The sequence below is a fragment of the Acinonyx jubatus genome, chromosome B3, assembly GCF_027475565.1.
Source record: "Acinonyx jubatus isolate Ajub_Pintada_27869175 chromosome B3, VMU_Ajub_asm_v1.0, whole genome shotgun sequence".
Taxonomy (NCBI): domain Eukaryota; kingdom Metazoa; phylum Chordata; class Mammalia; order Carnivora; family Felidae; genus Acinonyx; species Acinonyx jubatus.
The window spans coordinates 143,340,656-143,364,217 of NC_069386.1; the positions used below are offsets into that span (position 1 = coordinate 143,340,656).

Here is a 23,562-nt window from a genome sequence, read left to right on the forward strand (position 1 = left end):
GGCCCTGGCCCACCGCAGCACCCGAGCCTGTGACTGGGCAGCTTGGAAACACGGTGGGCAGGCCTCCAGTTGGGGGCGGCGGGGGCCTCTGAGCCCTTCCCGGCAGGGGCTGGAGTCACTAAACCGCAGAGGGCTCCAGCCTCCCTCCGTGCCGTCCAGCAGCACTGAGCAGCAGAGCCCTCCCCACGGTGGGTGGTCGTCCGCGACGCCCCGGAGGGAGGCCACTCGCCACGTGGGCCTCGAGCGCTCGACACGGCGTTGGCTGCCTTTCCCGCTGTTCCACGCACGCAGCCACGGGCGCCGCGGGCCCCAGAGCGGTGAACGCAAGGTCACAGCCAGCGCCTGGCGGGCTGACCCAGGAGGGGCCTCCGGCATTCAGAACCGCAGGGCCAAGGCCACTGCTCCGGAACAAAGGGAGGAGCGTGTTTACAAATTGTCTGTTGAAATTTAAGTTGCCAACATTGGCATCAGGCCTCGCCTGCCAGGCCGCCCGGATCGGAGGGTAATTTATGAAGATTGCTTTACCTGGGGCCGCGCTGGTCTGTGCCTGCGAGTAATTCACACCAGGCTCATTTCGGATGCAGTCAAAGACCCCCGTATGTCACTATGACAATGTAATCACAGAGCCACATTAAAAAGTCATTATTGTTTAGAATCCAGCTTGGTTTGAAAAACACTTACTATAAAATTCAACAGCCTTTGTAAATTACCGAAAGGTTTACTCAAGAATACTAGGTGCCGTGATTTAGACGGGGAACTTACCACTTTATTGATTCTGTGGGGTTTTGCCGGTTCCCGCATTTATGGGGAATGATTAGTGAGTAATCAGAGTAATAAACCCCTCCGTGTTGGTTCGTAAATAATGATGAATTGGGTCTGTGTCCTCAGACTTCCCGTGCAACTTGCTCCCGCTCGGAGTCTGGGCTTCAACTTTGGGGCCGTTCTGCAGAGCCGTCTGGAAATCAGTCATCTGCCGGGCGAGGGAAGGTGAGAATTTGTTTCTCCGCCCGTCGTGCTTCGAGCCGCCCCGGGAAGGACTGGCCGCCGCGTCCTGGAGACATGCAGGTTGGCGGGACGGCGCCTCTGGCCGGCACCCGGCGCTCCGGGACGCCCGGCCCCAGGAGTGGCCCAGACACCGATTTCTGTCCGTACGAGCGCTGCGTCCCTGGCACGCCGTCGGGCTCAGGAGTTCCGTCTTGGTTTGTCCAGAGAGCGGGAAGCGGATCGGCCGCCAAGCAAGGCGCTCACGTGGGGATCCGGGTCCAGCTCAGCGAAGGCCCCAGAGCCGCACCATCAGAGCCCGGCCTCCTCCCTCCCTCCACCTCCACCGGCGGCCGGTGTGGGAAGAGACCCGGCGGTCCTCAGCGCCGTCAGGGATCTGCTGTCTGCGATAGTGCTCGTCTGGAGCTGGTGCACTGCTTCTAGAAACCTCTACCTCTGCCCCTTCCTAGAAGCTCGCAATGCCCGAAAACACGTCGGGGTCTCTGCAGAGGACGGCAGCGAAGGATGTGGTTGCACGTGCCCGGTCGTGTCCCTGGCGGCCTAGACATGCCTTTGCCCACAGGCACCTGTGCTCTGCGGTGCCTCACGGTCGGTGCCCCCCCGGTGGGCACAGGGTCACGTGGCCTCCACCCTCTCCCTGCCACCCCTGGGCCGCCCTCTGGGCGAGACCCTCCCCGTGTCCCCGTTCCTGGCTCCCGGCCCGGCGCCCAATCACAGGAAGTGGATTAAGCAGAAATTGAGTCACACTGAGCTGAAAGCAGACTGGAAGGGGACAGAAGTCGCGTCGGAACCGAACTGAGTTGGATCGAGTTGGAAGTGGATTGAAACCGGACGCTGGGCCGGTGGTGAGGACAGGCAGGCAGGCCAGGGGGACACAGTCCTTCCTGCCCCTTGCCCTCGGGGACCCTGGCGTCAACAGCATCAATGGGGGCTGAAAATTACAGACACCGTGTGCTGGCGGGTTTTCTTTAACGAGCCCTGATACAGCGCACGCGGGATGTTTCTGGAAGAGCAGCAGCCTGGACTTTGGAGGCCACACTGCACACGCTCCGGGCCCCTGAGACGCACTGTAACCAGCACAGTGGGACTTCAGGGGGGTGAGCATGTGCACGGCAAGAGCCGTCCGCCTCCAGCAAGTTCCCTCCAGCCCCGGCGTCCGGCCGGCCAGACGGCACGCAGGGATGGGGAGCCTCGCCCGAGGGGAGGTCTGGAAGCCACACCCAATGTCGGGAGGAGGCACCAGTGTCCTGTGTCCTGAGACGGGTCACGGCAGTCCCCAGACCGCCGACAGCACCACAGGCTTTGTTGGGCCCGATGTGGAAAACCAGTCCCGGCGATCTTAGGCGCCCGCTGGGACCCCCGGGAAGAAGTCGCTGCAGGCAGGAGGGGACCAGGAGCCGCCTGGCCAGGGAGCGACAGGCCTCTGGGGGCGGATCCGGGGGACTGGGCCCAGCTCTGTGACACGGGCCCGGAACCAGCGCCCGCCGCAGCCCTGAGCTCTCGGGCCGCCTGGATCCACGGGCAGCCAGCGACCCCAGCAGGTGCACAAACAGCAGACGGTGACCCCGTCTTTACCAGGGCAGTGAAAACGTGCAGCGTCACCGCACATCCTGTCCCCACTGAGCGGCTGTGCCTTTAACTTCCTGCTGTGACAAGTGGGGAAACTAACGCATTGTCCACCCCGAGGCCTGACTGCTCCCCCGGCCCGCCCGGTGCTCCCCCGGCCCGCCAGGTGCGCTGCAGCCAAGCTCGCCCCGCGGGCGTCCGGGACCCGGCCCCACGGCCGCTGGCTTTCGGCGTGGAAGGAGCAGCGGTGCCTGCCGGGAGGCCTTCCCACCCTGTCCCCGGGTTCGGGACCTTATCCCCAAGGAGCTTGTTCACGACATCTGCTCAGATGTGCGTTCGTTGCCCGCGGCCGCTGAGTCACCACCCGCCCACCACAGCCGAGGGGTCGCTGCCTGCACGTGTTCTGACCTTGGGGGACGGGCACCACCGCTCGGTCTGGGATCGTGCCGCACGCTTGCCTCTCTGTCCTGACACGCACTCGCACCCACAGGAAGGTGCAAACACCCCATCCACGGAGCGTGTGAATAGGCCAGCCCGCAAGGTGACGGGGACCCTGCAGGAGGGACTGAGCTGGGCCTCTTGGGGGATCATCTGGCACTGTCTGGTCGGCACAGTCGAATCACACGAGCCCTTAGGGTGGACAGCCTTTCCCGGCTGGTGTCAGATTCGGCACAGGAAGGGGCAGGAGAGCCTGCGTGTGAGGACTCCACCGGCCCTTGTTGGCTGTGAGGACGGAGCAAGGCAGCCATGGGCCGAGGGCTGTGGGAAGCTTCTGGAAGCTGAGAGCTGTCTTCACCTGGCTGCCAGCAAGGCCAAAAATGCCTGGCACTGAGCTGAATTCTGCCAGCAGCTGCCAAGCCTGGAAGTGTACTGGCTCCTAGACCTTCCAGAAGGGATGCCACGGGCAGACGCCTTCCTGCCCCCCAGGGAGACTCCGGACTGGCTCCCAGTCTACACGCCTGCGGGCCTGGGGCACCTCTGCTTCCCTGACCCCGCTCGGACACACCCCTGTGGGGAGAGTTTTCTGCTCTGTTCATTGTCCCCCCTCCTCCCCACCTTCCCTCCCTCCCTTCCTCCTGGAGGGGAGGTGCTGAGGCCCCACAGACCCCTTCCTCCCTCCGCCTTGCAGCCTCCTTCCCCGAACAGGCTGAGCTTTCTGCCCTCTTCCTCCTCCGCCCCTCCACCCCGCCCTCCTGCCTGCGAACCACAGGGTCGCCCTGCCAACCCAGTGAGGCGGAGATCGGCTGTCCATCCACAGGCGCCGAGATCCCCGGGCCCCGTCTCAGCTGGGAGGACCCAGCCTCCGACCCCACACCCTGGCCGCCTCGCCATCCCCAGGCCACGGGGCGCCCCTTCCCCCGCACGCCTCGGCTGCTGCCCCCAGCGTTCATGCTCATGCCCCTCCGCCAGCCCCTGAACGCGGGCCGTGCTGGACCCCGGGCCCAGATGGGGCGCAGCCACTCCTAGGTGCCCTGGGACGCCGCACACACCAGCCCGCCGTGGCCCCTCGGCAGCCCAGCCCCGGACTTGCCGTCTGCTTGTGGGCCGCCCCCCCCCACCCCGGCTCGGGGCGGGAGGGACCCCTCCCAGTCCCCGGGGCCTGGCTTTCGCAGGGGTTCAACTATTATTTGCTGACTGAATGAGCGTCCTTGAGGCTGTAGCCGGCCGCCAGGTCCACAGGCGTCCCTGTGATGGTCCCTTTCTCTGTCACCTCCGCTCGGCGGGTGGCTCACGTCCGAGCTGCCACAAGGCCTTTTGTCTTCTCCCCTTTCTCCTTAGCTTTTTTTCCCTTCGGGATCTGTGTTCTTTGTCCCCTGAACGTTCTTTATGGGGTAGCCTGCACGTTCAGAACAAATCACGCAGGATGCTGCGTGCCCGCGCCCAGACTAGCAGGTGTCAGCCTCCGTCACATCCCCTCCTTCCCTCTCTCCTCCGTGTCGTTTCGGCAGGGACTTCACAGTTTTGCACAAACCCATCGCCCTCCGCGGCCCGCGCCGCCGCCCCCCCGCTGGCCCAGGTCTGTGCCCGCTTGCCGGCCCTGTTTTAACTGCTGTGTGAACGGGCCTCACAGAGAGCCTGTCCCCACCTCGTCCCCGCCACGGCTCCCACTTCTCCTACAAAACGCGACAGTGTTTCCAGGGTCCGAGAGGGAGGGGATCCCGGGGTGGAGGGGCCTGCTGGGTCCAGCTTCACCAGCAGACAGGTTGCTTTTCAAACGGTGGGGCCAGAATCCCCCCTGCTCGGGTTGCCTGAGAGCTTACCTGCTGTGGGTCAGCACTGCTACTGCTCCCTCCTTAGTCTCTGTTAAGGCAAGGATTATAAAATCGTTGCTTAAACTTGCATTTTCCTGATTCCTAGGGAAAGGGTGCCTTTTTCATGGCCTGTTTTTTGGTTGGTCCTTTCTTTGCGTTGTTTTGTTGATTACTATAAGCTCTTTATATATGCTGGACAGTGATCATTTATATGTTATGTTTATAGAAAATACTACCTCTTGATCTGTGGCTTGTTGATTAACTTTTCACTTTGTTTATGGTGTCTTCTGTTGTACAGAAGCTACTATTATGAGATAGCCAAATGTATCAGACTTCAGTTTTATGGTTGACAATTTCATGTCTCGCTTAAGAATTTGTTCTGTACTCTTGATGCCATAAAGCCATTTCTCCTAAATGCTGCAAAGTCCTACCTGTCGCATGTAGGACTTTCACATCTATCATAGCTCCATGCGGACGGTCGCTTTTGGATGGAAGGAGTCTCTCTCCTTTCTGCTCTGGCTTCAGCCTTGTCTGGACTATTCTTGGTCCTTCAATATCCATGGGAAGCAGCCATCCGCTTGATCAGGTGCCCCAAAGGACACTGTTAGGATTTTAAATAAAACTGTATTTAGTTTATAGGTTTTTTTACAGGGAAAATGAACACTTAAAACCGAGTCTTCCTGCTCATGGTCTATGTCTGCAATAGTTAAACCTTCATCTGTATCCTCCAATAAAATTTTAATATTTTCCCATTTGAGATGCCGCACAGCTTTATTTACTGCTAAGTACTTAGAGTTCTATCGCTACCGTGAGAGGTATGGGTTTTTTCTATTGCATTTTCCAATTAGCGTCGGCCATCAGGTAGCGGTGCTGTGGGTTTTTATATTGGGCAATTGCTCTATGTGGAAGGTTATGTTGTCTCCATAAACGAGTTTGTGTCTCCTTTCCAGTTCTTACCCGTCTCTTTTGGCCAGATGGCCATTGCCGTGAGAGCAGTCATGCCCTTGGCCCGACTCCGCAGAGATCACACCTGGAATTTCCAGGGAAGCCAGAGGTCCGCTGTGGCTTGTAGGAGTTGCCCTTTAACACGTAAGGTAAACTTTACATCTCTGCGTCCACTATGAAGGGAGATAGAGTTAAATTCAGTCTCATCCTCTGAGGGGACATAACTTCTCCCCTAAGATCTGCCAACTAGGTGATTTCCTGGAAATCATGAGGGATTTCCTGGAACAACACCTACTCGGTCGTAGTGATTCCCTCCTGCCTCACTCCCAGTGGGTGACCGGTCAGGATGGCCGTGCACACCCACCCCTGCTGCCTGCTGGCCGGCACCCCCAAAACCCTGTGACTCCGGTTGCCCTGCCTTGTCCCCTGCCCAGATGGCTCACCAAACAGACTCTAGGAGGAGAGCGGACCCATTATCCAAGTAATTATTGCCCAAGACCCTCCCATATGGAGATCATGCTACTAACTGTTCCAGGGAAGAAGAGGATTTATTTCTGTTCAGAGCAAAAGGTTGGTGGAAATCTGTTCTCCCGAGTTAGCAGCCCTGTTCCTGATGAGCTCAGAGTCCAGGCACCCAGGGGTCCTTCTGGCTTCCCCACCTGCGCTCCTGCCTCAGCCCAGCAGCTCAGGGCTCTCCCCCTGGGAGCAGCTGTTTCTGCTTTCTCTAGGACGCTACATCCCCCTCCCCCTCCCCCTCCCTAAATGGGCTCAGGTTTCCCAGACAACAGTACGCAATGGGAGGGCGGAGCACAGCATCTGGGGCGGGGCGGGGTTGTGACCGGGACTCCCACATTCTGTCCTTTTTCTCTGCTCAGTGCCACTCACCCACCTCCCACGAGGAAGAGGTGTGTGTGGTCCAGGGCGGAGGAGGTGAGTTGAATTCCCACATTACTTTGCGGTGCCTGGCTGTGCCAGTGGAGAGGTGGTCAGATGCACTCACGGGTCCGCAGTTCATTAAAGAGACTTGGGCGTGGCGGCATGAGGTTTGCGGCCAAGGCCACAGGAGGACGTCTGACCCACGTACCGATCACAGGCTAAGGGGGAGTTGATAAAGGAAGAAAGGAAGGAGACAGCAAATGAATCAATTCTGTGAAAAAACACAGCAATATTGTGATTGATGGTCATTCCCCGAGCCTGTGCCTGCCCCTCTGTGACACTGAGGACCTGCCGTAGAGGCGTTCGGACCGTGTCGCAGGAGGTGGCTCCAAGTGTCCCTGCGCGTCTCATTACTCTGCTCCAGTGGTCCCTGACAGGTCACTGCTTCTCGACAGAAAAGCCATCCCTTCATGGCACTTTGTTACAGAATTTGTGACTCGCAAAACATTAACTGACTGCTGCCTAGAACATGTTGTCCTTGATGGAATCTCAGGTGCCTCTTCCTTGGCAAAGCCCGCAACGGGTGGCCTTGGCCTCGGGCCCCACGATCTTTTGATCTCAAGGACAGAGACTTCGGGGGTATGAGAGGGTGCGGTGCGACTCCCCAGGTTAACGGTGGGAGGAGGATTCTGGAAGCAGGGCATTGTCCCCTCCACTCCGTCTCCCTCACGTCTGTCTACCCGCCTCCCCTGAAGTGGATGCTGGCTCCCGGTGGCACAGGACAACAGGAAGAGACTGGGCGACAAGAGGTGCCATGCCCGTCTCGACACCGCTGCCCACGGGGTCCCCTCTCTGGCAGAGCTGCTGTTTGTGGGCAATCCAGCCGTCGCATCTGGGCTCCCAGGGCCAAGAAAGGAAATGGCCCAAGCGCAGGCAGGGGAGGGGCGACCCCGAGACAGAGAAGGCCAGCCAGAACCACGGGAACATACGGGGCTGCCGGGCGACAGAGGACGAGTCGACTAAGACGGAGACAATGACGAGCATGAGGAGATTCGCACACAGTGACCTGTTTGCTGCTGGAGGCCAAAAGAGCGAATAATTTCGGTACAGAGACTGAAGGACGTTATGGGCACAGCTTAGACCCAAAGCAACGGCCTGGAAGCTGAAGCACAAAAAACATGAGCAAAGAGCAAAAACTAGGAGGCGGAAATCGTGGCAGATAAAGGACTTGGAGCCCAAACGTGGGCAAAATTAGAGATACGTTTATAGAACAGCTCTCGGCTGAAATCTGAACGTGCTTGATGTTTTCCTAACGATCGAGCGACGAAGGGATCTGGGCCAAGAGCCACTTTCATTCCGTGATAAGAAGGGCACACGTGACCACCTTGACTTCCCGCTGTGGTCCTGACCGCGAGGATCCAGCTGACGCCATGCTGTCAGGCCCCTCCGAGGCTCCACTTGGCATTTTGACTCTTTTGCCCGCTTGTCCTCCTTTACCTCTTGGAGGAAAGTCCCCACGAGCAGCCCACTCGAGGGGCGGGGAGGGTGGAGTGCTTACGTAGTTCCTTGGAATTCTTCTACCTGGGACGTTTGCCCCTTCCCCCCACTTACTTAGACCAGCATGGACTCAGGTGTTTTTATGCCTTGGGCTATAATCTTCGACTACTTTCTTTTTTTTTTTGTTTTGTTTTTCTAATTTTATTTGAGAGAGAGAGCAAGCAGGGTAGGGGCAGAAGGGGAGAGAGAGAATCTTAAGCAGGCTCCACACTCAGCTCAGAGCCCAACACAGGACTCAATCCCATAACCCTGGGATCACGACCGGAGCCAAAATTAAGAGTCGGACACTCAACCGACTGAGCCACCCAGGCAGCCCTACTAGTTTATTTTAATGCTCAGATTGTTCCAGCTTTGGCCGTCAGGAGTCCTTTCAAGTTGGCTCCTGTGTCCCTTTGACATAATTCCATCCTTGCGGGGGTTTTAACTCCTTCTTTACATTCTGGCACCACAAGATGTTCCAGGCTCCTCTTGTGTGATCGCTGACCTAGCCCTGGAATCAGCTGTCCTGCCAAGAATCTCTGGTTCCTTTTGCTGGAGAATGGTCTTAGAAACCAAGCTCTAGCCATCAGGTGTGCTTATGGTGGCTGGGACATCACTGGAAATTCTGGAGTGGGAAAGTACAATAAGTAAAGTGAAAAATTCACCAGAGAGGTTAACGGCAGAGTGCAGCTGGCAGAAGAAAGAATCCGCAAACTTAATGCGAGATCAATAGAGATTATGCCGTGTGAAGAATAGAGAGGAATAAAATGAAGAGACATGAGCAGAGCCTCAATGAAATGTGGAACACCACTAAGCACATGTTGTATGGGAGCACCAGATAGGACTAGGGAAAACACTAGAAAAAGTAATGGCTGAAAGTTTCCCAAATCTGATGAAAAATACAAACTCCTCATCCAAGGAACTCAATATTCCAAGGAGGAGATACACAGAGGGGTGCCAAAGCACATGAAAACCAAAAAATGGAAGACAAAGGCAAAATCTTAAAAACTGCAGGAGAAAATCATCAACTCCTCACGTACAAAAGAACCCCAATGAAATGAACAGCTGGCTTAGAAACATTGGCGACCCGACAGCAATGGGATGAAGTAGTGCATGTTGAAAGGAAAAGTCTGCCAACCAAAAGTCTTATATCCAGCAATGCTATTTTTAAAATATGAGGGTGAGATAGAGGTTTTCCTAAATAAAAACCGAGATAATTAGTTGCTAGCAAATCTGCCTCACAAGAAATACTAAAAAAAGCTCTTCAGCCTGAAAGAAAGTAGCACAAGATAGTAATTCAAATCCGTACAAATAAAAATGTCAGTAGAGGTAATTACGTAGGTAATTATGAAAGACTATAATTGCATATTTCTTCTTCTTTCCTGACTTACTTTTAAAAGCAAATTCATGAAACAGTATGTTGTACTTGGGGGCCTGTATCACGGACAGCTGTGTGATACGGCTGATAATAACAGAATGAGAGTGGTGGGGCAAAGCCACATTGTAAGAGGTGATGTGAGATGTGAATTTGAGTCCGCAGGAAGAAATGAAGACAATAAAAAAAAGGTAAATAAGGTTAAAATTAGAAGCTCCACAAATATATACTTGCTCTCCATTCTCGTCTCAGCCTCTTTAGAAGACATGGTAAAATAAACTAATAATTCTAATGACGTATTGTTCAGTTTGTAACATATGTGGGTGCAAGATATATAATAATAGCACAGAAAGTGGGAGTGAACCGAGCAGAACAAGAGCAAAGTTTCTGTATTTTGCTGGAACTAAGTCAGTATGAGTCTGAACTCGATTCTGATAAGTTAAAAAAATATACACCGTAAGCCCTAGAGAGACCACGAAAAATAACTCAAATAGGTAATTTTATTGTTACATAAATTGTTTTTTTAAATTAAAAAAAATTTTTTTTCAACGTTTATTTATTTTTGAGACAGAGAGAGACAGAGCATGAACAGGGGAGGGGCAGAGAGAGAGGGAGACACAGAATCTGAAACAGGCTCCAGGCTCTGAGCGGTCAGCACAGAGCCTGACACGGGGCTCAAACTCACGGACCGTGAAATCATGACCTGAGCCGAAGTCGGACGCTTAACCGACCAAGCCACCCAGGAGCCCCTATTGTTACATAAATTGTTAAACAAATGCGTGATTCTTCATGTTGCACTAGAAAGCATCTACTTTAAAATTTTTTTAATGTTTTTATTTATTTTTGAGACAGAGAGAGACAGAGCATGAGCAGGGGAGGGGCAGAGACAGAGGGAGACACAGAATCCGAAGCAGGCTCCAGGCTCTGAGCTGTCAGCACAGAGCCTAACGCGGGGCTCGAACTCACGGACTGCGAGATCATGACCTGAGCTGAAGTCAGACGATTAACCGACTGAGCCACCCAGGCGCCCCGAAAGCATCTACTTTATACAAAGTACAGCAGTCACACAAGAATAGAGGAGTGAAAATGACATTAAGACATAGGAAACAAAAAGCAAAATGGCAGGTGTAAATCTAATTATATCAACAATAACTCTAAATGTGAATGGGTCAAATACTCCAATCAAAAGGCAGAGATTGTCCGATCGCCTGGGGGAAAAAACCCCCCATAATCCAACCATGTGGGTCTACAAGAAACACATTTTCGATCCCAAGATACAAACAGGTCAAAAGAAAGGATGAAACTAGATAAAAGTGCCAGAGTGACTGCACTATGATCCGACAAAAATCAACTGAAAAACACAAAAAATGTTACTCGGCACAAGGAGGACCATTTCACAGCAATAAAAGGGCCAATTCATGGGAGAAATATGAACATACTTCTTTTTAAACATATGTGCAACTAGCAACAGACTCTAAAAATACATGAAGTGAAGCTGACAGAATTGAAGGGAGAAAGAGTCAATGAAACTCTAATCACTGAAGAAGTCACTTTCAGTAACGGAAAGAACACGCAGGCAGAATATCAATAAGGAAATAGAGGACTTGAACAACACTATAAAGTAACCAGACCTAAGAGACATGTGTAGAGGACCCCGCACAGCAGTAGAATACATCTTCTCAAGTATACACACAACATACTTGGGGATAGATCCTATGTTAGACTATAAGCCACACATAAATACATTTAAAAGGATTTAAATGATACAAAATATTTTCTCCTACCACAATGAAGCTAGGAATCAATTATAAAAGGAAATTTGGAAATTCACAAATATGTGGAAATTAACCAATATACTCTTAAATATCCAGGGAGTCAAAGAAGAAACCTCAAGGGATATTAGAAAATACACTTAGATGAGTAAAAATGAAAACATAAGATATCAAAACTTATGAGGTGCAACTAAAGTAAATAAGGATGCTCAGGGGGACTTTACAGCGGTAAACATCTATATTCAAAAATAAGATCTCAGGGCGCCTGGGTGGCTCCGTCAGTTGAGCACCTGACTCTTGATTTCAGCTCAGGCAGGCCATGATCCCAGGGTCATGGGATCGAGCCCGCATTGGGCTCTGCGCTAAGTGTGGAGTCTGCTTGAGATTCTCACTCTCCCTCTACCCTTCTCCCCGACTCGTGCTCTATGTAAAATAAAAATAATAGTAATTTTAAAAAAAGATCTCAAATCAATAACCTACCCTTTTACCTTAAGAAACTCGAAAAGAAGAGTAAACTGAGCCCCAAGCAAGCAAAAACAAGGAAATAATAAAGACTAGGGCAGAAACAAATGAAATAGAGACTACAAAACAATAGAGGAAGTCAGCAAAACCAAAAGTTTTGTTCTATTGAACACAGTTTGGTTCTTTGAAAAAACTAAAGAGACAAATCTTTAGATATGCTGACCAAGAGGAAAGGAGACAAGACTCCAACTTTTAAAATCAGGAATGAAAAGGGGGGCATCATTACTGGTCTTACAGAAATAAAAGGGATTATAAAGAAATACTACAAACAGCTGTGTTCCAACAAACTAGATAACTCAGATGAAACAAGAAAAACCTAGGAAGAGAAAACCTACCCAAACCAATGCAAGATAAAGGAGAAACCTTAATAGACCCGTAAGCAGAGATTGGATTAGAAATCAAAAACTTCTCACAAAGGAAAAGCCCAGGTTCAGTACGTTCACTGGTGAATTCTACCAAATGGAATATGAATCCTTCACAAAGTCTTCCAAAAAACAGAAGAGGGGAGAACACTTCCAACTTATTTTATGAAACCAGTATTGCCCTTCAACAAAAACCTCATAAAGACATCACAAGAAAATAATTTACAGACCAATATCCCCAGTGAATTCTCTTGTCAATACAAACGAGAAAATCCTCAACAAAATAATAGCAAACTGAATCCGGCAACATATAACAAGGATTACGCAGCACGACCAAGAGGGATTTATCCTGCGAACACAAGGTCAACTTACCGTACAAAAATCAATTAACATTAAGAGAATCAAGGGCAAAAACCACATGATCATCTCAATAGATACAGAAAAAGTGTTTGACCAAATCCAACACTCGTTTGTGATAAAAAACACTCAAAAAACTAGGAACAGAGGAACTTCCTCAACCTGATAAAAAGTATCCACAAACCCCTCAAGCTCACTTCACACTTAGCAGCAGAAGACTGAAAACCTTTCCTCCTCAGAACAGAAAGGAGACCAGGATCTGTGCTGTTGCCTCTTCTACCAACATTGTACTGGAAGTTCTACCTAGGACAACTGGGCAGAAAATGAAATAAAAGGCATTCAGATTATAAAAGAATCAAAACGATCTTTATTTGCAGACGACGGTATTACGTGTATCAAAAGTCACGAGGAATCCACAAAATACTACTATAGCTAACAAACCAGTTTGGTAGGTTTTCAGAATATAAGATTAATTACACAAAAATCAATTGTATACCTACACACTAGCAAAACAAAAAAATCCAAAAATAAAATTAACAGTTCCGTTGACAATAGCATAAAAAAGAAAATATTTAGGTACAAATTTAACAAAAGAAGTGTAAGATTAGCTCACTGAAAACTACATTGTTGAAAGAAATTGAAGACAAAACAAATAAAAATATATTCCACGTTCATGGATCCAAATAATTAATATTGGTAAGATGGTAATATTCCCCAAATTGATCTACAGATTCAACATAATTCCTATCAAAAATCCCACCTGGCTTCTTTACAGAAATCGACAGACTCAAAATCCTAAATTTGATATGCAAATGCAAGGGACCCAGACTATCAGAAGCAGAAGAGTTTCAAAGAAGAATAAGGTTGGAAGACTCATACTTTATGATTTTAAAACAGGCAAAGGAATAAAAACAGTGTGGCCCTGGTGTGAGAGCAGCTGTGTGACCAAGGGAGTAGGACTGAGGATCCAGAAACTCATCTTCACTTTCATAGTCAACAAGGTTTCAACAAATTTCAATCACTGTATTTCCAGCACAAGTAAGTAGAGTGGTCTTTTCAACAAATGGTGTTGGAACGGCCATCTGTCCACTTGCGAAAGAACCGAGCCAGACCCCCTAACTCACACTCCGACAGAATGGAAACTCACAATGGGTCATAGACCAACACGTCAGAGATAAACTATAAATATAAAATTCTTAGAAGGAAACTAAAGGGTAAATGTTCATGACCTTGTGTCAGGCAGTGATTTCTAGGCTGTGACACCAAAACCACAAGTGACACAGGAAAAAGAAGCAAACTGGATTTTGCCAACGTTTTAAATTTCCGGCCACAGATTATACCACCAAGAAAGTGGACGTACAGCCCACACACTTGGAGAACATGTTTGCAAATCATTGATCTGATAAGAGACTTGTATCCTTTTTACATAAAATCCTTACAACTCAATAATGAAATGCCAACGGCCCAGTTTTAAAATAGGCGAAGGATTGAACAGACGTGTCTTCAGAGAAGACATACGAATGGCCAATAAGCATGAGAGGCGTTACTCACCATCATCGCTCCCCAGGGAACGGCACGGCAAAGCCACGGCAGGAGCCACGCTCAGCAGCCGGCTAGAATAAAAAGACATAATAGCAAGTGCCGTTGAGGGTTGGAGAAACTGGAACTCTCATAATTTGCTAGCAGGACTATAACGTGATGCAGCTGTTTTGCAAGCCACTCTGGAAGTTTCTCGAAACGGCAGACAGATTTGCCATAGGATCCAGTTCTGCGTTGAAGTGTATACACCCGGGAGAAATGAAACTCACGTACGCGATCCTTACAAATGAGTGTTCCCGGCAGCATTACTCACAGGAGCCGCAAGTGGCAGCCGCTGACGATAAATGGCGTGCGTTACGTCCGCACGATGGAATATTACCTGGCAATGAACAAGGAATGATGTGCCGATGAATGCTACGAGGATGTGTGCAAGGATGAATCTTGAAAAGATTATTTTAAGCGAGAGAAGCCAGTAAGAACAGTTACATATTGTGGGATGGCATTTATAATCAAGCGTGCCAAGTAGTCGTGGGAGACGGAAATCGCCAGAATTAGGACGTGAGGCTGCCACACAGCCTTGTGGATACACCAACACATTGCCTTGAACACGCTACATGGGAGATTTACATGATCTGAAATTACATCTTTAATTTTTTTTTAATTTTATTTCAGAAAGCGAGCGCCAGCAGGGACAGAGAGAGAGGGAGAATCCGAAGCAAGCTTCCCGCTGTCAGTGCAGAGCCCGACTCGGGACTTGAACTCACAGACCGGGAGATCATGACCTGAGCCGATACCAAGAGTCGGACGCTCAACCAGCTGAGCCAGCCAGGCGTCCCTGCAGATGCTGTATTTCGAAAAGGAGAATTAACGGGAAAATGTGAGAACCAGAGGATCTCACATAATCTCATGAGATCAGATGTCCTCTCTTTTCAGACAAGAAGCATCTAGAAATGGAGAGGGAAAACAGCCTCTTCTCCATAGTGGGGAAGCCAGGAGCAGCGCAGGGGTAAGGGCGGAAGGGAAGAGCTGCCACCCCTCTCCCGTCCCTGCGGTCCAGCCCTGGGGTGGCCGTGCCCATCTGGCACGCCCTCCACCGCCCTGCCCTCCCTGCGGTGTCTCCCCTCCCCAGTCCCCAGCATTACACGCCCTCTGCCTGAAAGACCTGGAGTGGTTCCCCCCCCGCCCCGACCCGTGTGAGGAGAGTGTAGCATCTCATTTAAGGACGCAGAACAGACATTCCGCTGTCCGGGTAAGAACTCTGGAGATAAACGGAGCCATTCTACGGAGACTGATGTTCCACCGTAATACAGTTTGATTAGATCCCCAGCAGGCCTGAGGGCTTTGTTGCTGTCTTAGGTAAAAGTATTTTGAAGTTTACATGATAAGCGTCACGCGCTGAATGTTCCCCCCTCCCCCATCTGCATGTTGAGGCCGTAACCCCTCCTGTAATGGTGTTTGGAGGTCAGGCCTTTCGGAGGGGATTTTAGACGAGGCCCCGTGATGGCGTCAGTGCCCTTGTAAGAAAGGCTCTCCCTGTCCGCCAGCTGAGGACCCAGCGGAAGATGCCCGCCAGCTGGGAGCGGGGCTTCCTCACCAAAAGCCAGCCGTGCGGGCACCTGATCCCAGACTTTCAGCCCCCCCCCCGCCCCCCCCCCCCCCGTCTAGGGGGCAATGGCAGCACAAGCCAGCTGACTCAGGAGTAGACAAGAGCCCCAGTGGCACAGCCAGCCAGCACTGGTGTAGGAGAAGAGGCACCACAGCACGGCCCCAGCCTCATGAGAGGCCGGACAGTAACGCGAGACCAGGGCCCTCGTTCCGGCACAAGAGGAAGCACCTTGTCACGCGTGGGGCCGGGACAGCCAGCTGCACCCAGCAGCACATAAAAGGGAGGCCGCCCCGCATCTTAATCGAAAACAAATTCAAGATGTGTTAGAGACTCTGATGTAAAATAAAGTAAAATAAAGACACTGCCAGGAAGTCTGGGAGACCGCGAGCGGCCCAGGCAGGAGCGAGGAGTCCTTACAACGCAGGAGGCACTTAAAAGAAATTCTAAATATGCCAGCCACTCCTGCACTGTTGGTGGGAAAGGAATCCAGGGACACGGGCTCAAGGAACTCCTGCGTGTGGCCTCAGCCCCCACGTCCCCGGCCGCACCCGTCCGCCCTGCTGCCCCACACGGGACCGGCCCAGGGCCCCGAACCGCATCTACTTGTGAGTCCTGGAGGCTGGGAGCCCGAGGTCCAGGCGTGGGCACAGCTGGGTCCTCCCGAGGCCCCTGTCCTGGGCGTGTGGACGGCACCTGCTCCCCCTGTCTTCACGAGGTCTGTGTCCAGATTTCTTCCTCTTATAAGCACACCAGTCGTGTTGGATTAGGATCCACCTTAATGCCCATATTTAACATAATCGCCCCTTGAAAGACTCCGTCTCCCAATACAGTTGGGGTCTGGGCTGTCCTGAGGGTCAGAGCGTCACCGTGCGAACGTGACGAGGGCTCAGCCCCTAGCACAGCCTTGGGCTTTGCTTCCATAGAATCGCCAACCTCATGTGTTAAGGGCTGTTTCCGCTCGTGGCCTGGCTCATAGAGGCGGGAAAAAGCACCTGAAAACGGAGAACTAGGAGACCCACAGGCAAGTGGTCACACGAATAGGGTCAGGTCCACTGTGACGTGGAACAGCTTCCTTTGGGAAAGAGCCTGAGCTCGGCCGGGGGGCCCGGAGGGGAGGTTTGCTTCGTCCTCCCCGGGGTTGTTGAGATAGTCAGCAACACGTACCACTGTGCGGGTTTAACCTGGGCGCTGGGCGGGATCGATGCATATATTCTGAGAACTCCTCGCCACAGTGAGGTCGGTTAACACACCCTTCGCCTCACGTAATTACCGTTTCGTTGTTGTCATGGTGGTGCCACGTCCACAGCAGCGTCGAACATACAACACGGTATTGTTAACGCCAAACACCGTGCTGTACGTGAGATCCTTGGACACTAACCATCTTAGAACCGGGGAAGTTTTTTTTTTTTTTATGTTTATTTATTTATTTTGAGAGAGACAGAGACAGCGCAAGTGGGGGTGGGGCAGAGAGAGAGAGAGAGAGAGAGAGAATCCCAAGCAGGCTCCACACCGTCCATCCGTCCGTGCAGAGGGCAACTCGGGGCTTGAACTCACGAAACGGAGAGATCACCACCTGAGCTGAAACTGAGAGTCGGATGCTTCACTGACTGAGCCATCCGGGCGCCCCATAACGGGAAGTTGTATCCTTTGTATCCACCTCTCCCCATTTCCCCCACCCCCCACTGCCTGCCCTCTGCTTCTAGGAGTTCGGTTTCTTAAGATTCTACATAGAAGTGAGAACATACAATATTTGTCTTTTTCCATCTCGCTTGTTTAACTTAACATAATGCCCTTGAGATGCATCCACGTTGCCTCAAACAGCAAGATTTCCTTTTTCGTGGCTGAATGATATTCCTGCATGAGTGTGTGCGTGTGTGTGCGTGTGTGTGTGTGTGATCTCACATCTTCTTTATCCATCTGTTTTGTATGTTAATGTCTTGGCTAGTGAAGGTCAGATATCTCTTTGAGACAGTGACTTCATTTCCTATGGATGTGCACCCAGAAGGGAGACTGCCAGATCCTAAGGCGGCTGTCCTGTTGTTTGAAGACTCTTCATTCTGTTTTCCACAGCAGCTGCGACAGTTTGCATTCCCACATTCCCACCGATGAAGAGTGCCCGAGGGTCGTTGCTTCTCCACAACGCGGCCAGCATTTATCCCTTTCTGGCAACAGCCATTCTAACAGATATAAGGTGAGAAAGGTCTCATTGTGGTTTTGGTTTGCGTTTTCCCGATGATGAGTGAGGTTGAGCACCTTTTCATGGGCTTACTGGCCATTCCGATGTCTTCTGTGAAAACAGGGAGGCTTTGGCCCGTTTTAGTCGGATTGTTTTCGCTTCGTCGTCGCCGTCGAGCTGTATATTTATGTCTTTGGGGCACCAAGCCCTTGTCGGAGACAGGGTGTGCGAACATCTTCTCTCATTCCGTAGGCTGCCTCTTCATTCTGTGTATCGTTTCCTAGTTCGATGTGGTACCTCCCGTTCTTGGTGCCTCTGTTGTGGGTGCTCTTGCTGTCGCATCCAGAGAACATCAGGGAGGCTGGACAGGAGGTCCGGGTGACGGCCGGGATTAACCCGAGTTCATCGTGGGGCTCTCCTGGGCCACCAGGACCCCGTCTGCTGAGGGGCACACCCCGCCCCCCTGCTGGGGACCCCGTTCTCCCCGCAGCCCCCAGGCAGGTGGGCCGGACAGCGGGCGGCCTCCCCGTCCCTGGCAGGCTCGTCTGGCGGGTGGAGCGGGGGGTTGGCCAAGTCAGGGCGGGGGCCGGCCGGGCTCCCAGCAAGGCTGCCCTTCCAAGCTGGGTGGGGCCTGGTCCCCGAGCGGTGTAACTGGGCTGCCCTCCCTGCCCCGTCTGCCGCCCTGTCCTTCTGGACACCCGGCTGTGGCTCCCTCCGCTGGGGACGGATGTACGGGTCATCTGCAGCTCACACAACACAAGTGGATCATCTCCCGCTTCCCGCGCTGGGGACCTCGTGTGGGTACACGTCCTCTGCTCAGCTCGCAGGGCTGCGGTCCCTGTGTCAGGGCCGCGCTCCTTCCTGCAGCCCCGGGGGCTGTCAAGGTCGTGGTGGAGGCCAGAGGAGTCCGCTCTCCGCTTTCCTGTGGGCTGCGGGCTGAGGACCGCTGTGGGCTCCCAGAGGCGGCTACGGACTCTGCCACGTGGCTTCTGTGGGCAGCTCACAACAGCCCTGTTTGCTTCTTTCAGGCTGCAGGGGGTGTTTCTGGTTCCTCACCTTCTACAAAGGCCCCCTGGGTAGGTCAGGTGCCCCCAGGGGTGGGCACGCCAAGGCAGGACCTTGGGGTCCCTGAGAATCCTCAGTGGGGGGAAGACAGTCCAGAGGAGGGAAGAGACCGGGGACGAGGACGGCCCCCAAGAAAGAAACAGAGGCCGGGGATGCTCGTCCCTCTGAGCCTCGTGGCCTCAGAACCAGTCTCTGCCCCTCCCCCGACCCTGGGGTCCCAGCCCAGGGGAGAGGTGGGGCTGCCAAACGGCTTTCCTGAAATGCAGCACTGACCGGGCCACCGTCGGTGTCCTCCAGCAGACGGCCAGACCCCTGACCTCGGCAGACGGGCCCCGGGCCACTCCCAGGAGCCGGCATCCACACGTGGCCACAGGCCTCGGCCGCCGGCGCTCTCTGGGCCATGGGTGAGGCGGGGTGTTAGCAGGTTCTTCACTTGCACAGACTTGACCAGCATCCCGTTCCTGCTCAGGGGGCACACTGGAGGCTTTGCACACCCCCCACGCACGGGAGACCGCGGTGTCCCCCGCCCGGCCCCCTCCCGCAGCCCTGTTGACCGGGAAATGTCCGGGAAGGCTCTCGCAGCCAGAGGTCGCCAGGCCGCCTGCTTCCCCCAGTCACAGCCTCAGCTCCTCGGGGGACACCCCGTGCCCACCCCCGGGTCCCCTGGACCGGCCGAGGCTGGCCCCTCCAGGACACTCAGGGGGCCTTCAGCCTCCGTTCAGGCCAGACCCCTCCCAGTGCACGTCCAGCGTGCCAGCCTCTGGTGCCGGGGCCCTAACCGGCCTCAAAGCCAGCAGGCCTCTTCCGCCGTGAGAGGGACGAGGCGAGGGCGCGCGTGAATCCAGCCCAGGCGGCCCCTCTCTGCTGCCTCGGGGGGGAGGGCGGCGTGGTGCGGGTGCAGACAGGGGTTTTGTGTCGGGACGGGAGGGGTTCTTCCTCCCTCCCCCGGAGAACGGCTTCGACCCTGGGTCAGAGGCCGGCACTCAGGCCACGACACAGGGTTCATGTGGCACCTGTGCCCCCCGTGGAGACCCGGGAGGGCTGAAGCCACGCCCACGGCAGGCCGTTCCCAGCGGCCCACGGGTGGGAACGACACAAACGATGCGTAAACAGACGGGGATGCCTCCTTGCGCTGGGGTCGTTTTCCCGGTGAAAGGAATGTGGGGTCGACACGCTGGGACGCGGATTGAAGACGTTACGGTCCGTGGAAGAAGCCGGTCACGAAAGACCACAGACTAAGTGGCTCCTTGAACGTGAAGTGTGTGGAACAGGCAGGTCTGTAGAGACGGAACGTGGGTTAGTGGGGGCGAGGACAGGGGTGTGAGGGGAGTGACAGCAAAGAGAGAAGGGGTTTCTCTCGGGGGTGACGAAAATGTTCTAAAATTAGATTGTGGCGGAGGTCTGGTCGCACAACTCTGTAAATATACCAAAAACTGTCTCGCCTGTCGTTTGAAAGAAACAGCAGAGCCCTATTCTGCAGACAAGAAAGCTGCGGCTCAGAGGGGCTGCGAGAAAGCCGTCTTACCCTCTGCGGACGCTTGGGAAGGGCCACACCGGCTTCGGCCGCCCACTCAGGAAGCACGTGACGGGCCTGGGTCACATCAAGCCCCAGAGCCCCGCTCCCTGGGCAGGCAGGGTGCGCCAGAGGACACAGGGAGGCATGGCATGGGGACCCTGGACCAACCCCGGCCACCGCTGCCCTGTCTGTGCGTCTTCTCCTTGTTAAGGCGTCACGGAGACAGCGCCCTTCCAGGCACCGGGGACCCACCAGGTGGAAAAAAAAAAACCCTAAAAGATGGATCCAGAATCTCCCAGGACACTTCGTGCCAAGGCCTCTGGTTTTTTCTATTTCATTTGCTCACTTTTAGGCAAATGGGCAGGATGCCGTGGGGTCCCCAGCCGGGGGCTGACCTCACCTTGTTGCAGTTACAAGCCCAGGGGGGCTGTGGCTCCGGGCTCCCCCCTCGCTGCAGCCGCAGGACGAGGGGCTGACGGCTCCCACCTCTGGTAACGGAGGTTCCTCCGGAGACGGTCAAATCCCGCCACGGGCTGAACGAAGCCACTGAATCCCGGGGCTGGACAGCGAGCCCCGTGCCGTGAGACATGGCTCCCCGACAGCCCTGGGGGCCTGCCTGCACCTAGACAGACGGACAGACAGACGGCCGCACCTCGGCTCCCCGGAGACACGGAGACGAGCCACTTCCCGCTGTCGCTGCAGGTGCCCCAGGCCTGGGCAGGCGCCCTGGAGCCTCTGCCCTGTTTGCCACGGGAAGCCTGGAGGATTGGAGCCCTGAGCACGGAAGACAGAGGTGTGCCGGGCGGCACAGCAGGCGCCCCGGGAGCGGGGTTCCCACCGCACTTCCGCAGCCCCAGGCCCAACAGGGAATCAGAGAAGACGGGCGCAGGAGGGAGGGGTGGGGGTTGGGAGGGGACCAGGGCACTCCCAAGCCTGTGCTCCCCCCTCGCGGGTGTCCAAGAGACCGCCCCAGGGGTGGGCAGGAGTGGGGGACCCCAGGGGCCAGAACAGGTGCCAGGAGAGGGGCCAAGACGGACGGGGCAGGTGGTAGAGGCGGCCACGGGCAGAGCTTCGCAGGCCAAACGGAGTGGACCCCCGACCACGGGTATATTTAGAATTCCTTCTCTGAAGGGTCCAGGGCCTTCCCTCTGCCCCCAGCGAGCGCTCAGCCCGAGAGGGGTACGCCCACCCAGGTGGATGGCCCCCATTCACGGGGTCCTCCCCGGGCTCCCCACCACCACACGAGAGCCTCTGTCTGGTGAAGAGGGAGCCGGGCGAGACTCCATGAGAGCGCGGACCCCCTGTCTGCCCCTCCTTCCTCCTCTCCTGCCCGGCACTGCCCCCTCCGAGTCTCCCTGCCCTGTCTTCTCCCGGGGAAGCCCCGTGCGTTCTCAGTCCTCAGCACGCAGGCCTGGGTCCTCCTCCTGGGGCAGCCACGGAAGACTGCAGGCAGCCTCGACACGCTACCCCCTCCCGGGTCTGAGTTTCTGCCTCTGTAACAGGAAGCGGGTGGACCAGAACTCCCCAGGTCCTACAGGGGTCCCCCAGCTGAGGAAAAGAGAGCCTCCTTGGCACGTCATGGAGGACATCCCGAGGCCAGAGAAGCCTTCTGGCAGGGCCTCGAGGCCTTCCTGGAGGAGGCCTGTAGGCCTGTCACCAGGATAGGGAGAGGGCCACTGGGGAGTGACCCGGGAGCCCCAGGATGTGGACACATCCTGCTCTCCATGGCCTTCCAGGTGTGGTTTGTCTGGCTGAGTCATAGACGCCCCACCGCCCTTACGTGTTCCTGTCCGGCCCCACGGCAGAATCAGCCTCTCCGCGCCGATGGACCCGGCACGACCCATAAGTGAGGAAGGCCTCCTACCTCTTTTAACGTGGGCACTCCTGGGGACCCAGGACTTACGTGTTAGACGTGTTTAACGATCAGCCAGTACCATAATTGGGTATAAAAATCTCACTGTGCCGTCATAAAATAACATGGAACGAATAATAAAGTATCATAGTTATAAAGTCATCAAAATGTAATAAAATGGTGTTATTACAAAGGCTTAAAATTTAACGATGGTTTTTTAGTGTGTCACTTATTATATAATTAAAGTTACAAAATAGGATAGAGTAGTTAAAATAGAGAGTTGAGGCTTTGTGGGGGTCCCACCTCCCCTCAGTGGGGGCAGGGAGAAACAGTCCAGCCTCCCAGGGGCTGAGGCCTCAGCCGGGGGTCCGCCTGGGTCAGGGCTGACCTTCTGCTCGTGGGAGGTGGGGGGCTTGGGGCTCGCAAGGCCCACCTGTACCCCCTCAGTGCACGCTTGGACTTTCCCCTGCCGGCACCCACATTTCTTTGCCAAATGCCCCAAAACCTGTCCAGGCTGTGCTGGACATGGGGCCCACAGGCGACCAGATCTGGTCCCAGGTTCGGGTGAACCACGGGCAGGATGTGATGTGTCAAGGATGTGACAATCAGCAAATGTCCCTACCCAGCCCGGGGTTGGGAGAGGGGGGGAGGAAGGTGGCCGGCAGAGGGGTGACGTGTGCGGGGCCCAAGGGAGTAAGTTCAATGGCTTCCGAGTCCTTCCACAAGGCAGAGCCATGGAGCCTTCAACTGAATAACGGTGGGTTCACTTCCACTGAGAAAACTGTCCTGTGCACTCTGCCAGTCCTCATCCCTGATCGGGGGGAGCCTCAGCCCAGGACAGGAGGGTGAGGGGAGGCCAGCCCCCCGGACAGGGCCCCGGGCCAGCACCCACAACGGTGCCCTCGGGCCCGGGAGCCGGCGCTGAGCAGCCGCCACTTTAGGCCCGGGTAGGCAAGCGTGGGCTCTCCAGGAAGAAGGGGCCTGTCGCCTCACTGTAGATCATCCTCAAAAAAGAAACCAGAGACACCCCGGGTGCCTCCCTACGGCCCCATAAATCTGGAGAGGAGGGCGCTGCGCTCAGAGAACACAGGCTTTTGAATTTTAAATGGCCAATTTGGTCAATGAATCAATTTCGCAGGGCTGAGGCGAGCGTGCGGATGAAAGCAGTTTTAAGACCTATTTGAAGCGGTGAGGGCCTCTTTGTTCACGCTTTTCTCACACTGCCATCCTCTAATATTTCATC

General features: G+C 54.3%; 1 long non-coding RNA gene across 1 annotated transcript; it reads left to right on the top strand.

Moving 5' to 3' along the window:
- The first annotated feature begins 328 nt into the window (after positions 1–328).
- On the top strand, positions 329–22,507 carry LOC128316141 (uncharacterized). The gene is made up of 4 exons (XR_008299754.1): positions 329–987; positions 5,771–5,909; positions 14,777–21,260; positions 22,204–22,507. It is a non-coding gene; the product is annotated as an uncharacterized LOC128316141 (long non-coding RNA).
- The last annotated feature ends 1,055 nt before the right edge of the window (positions 22,508–23,562 follow it).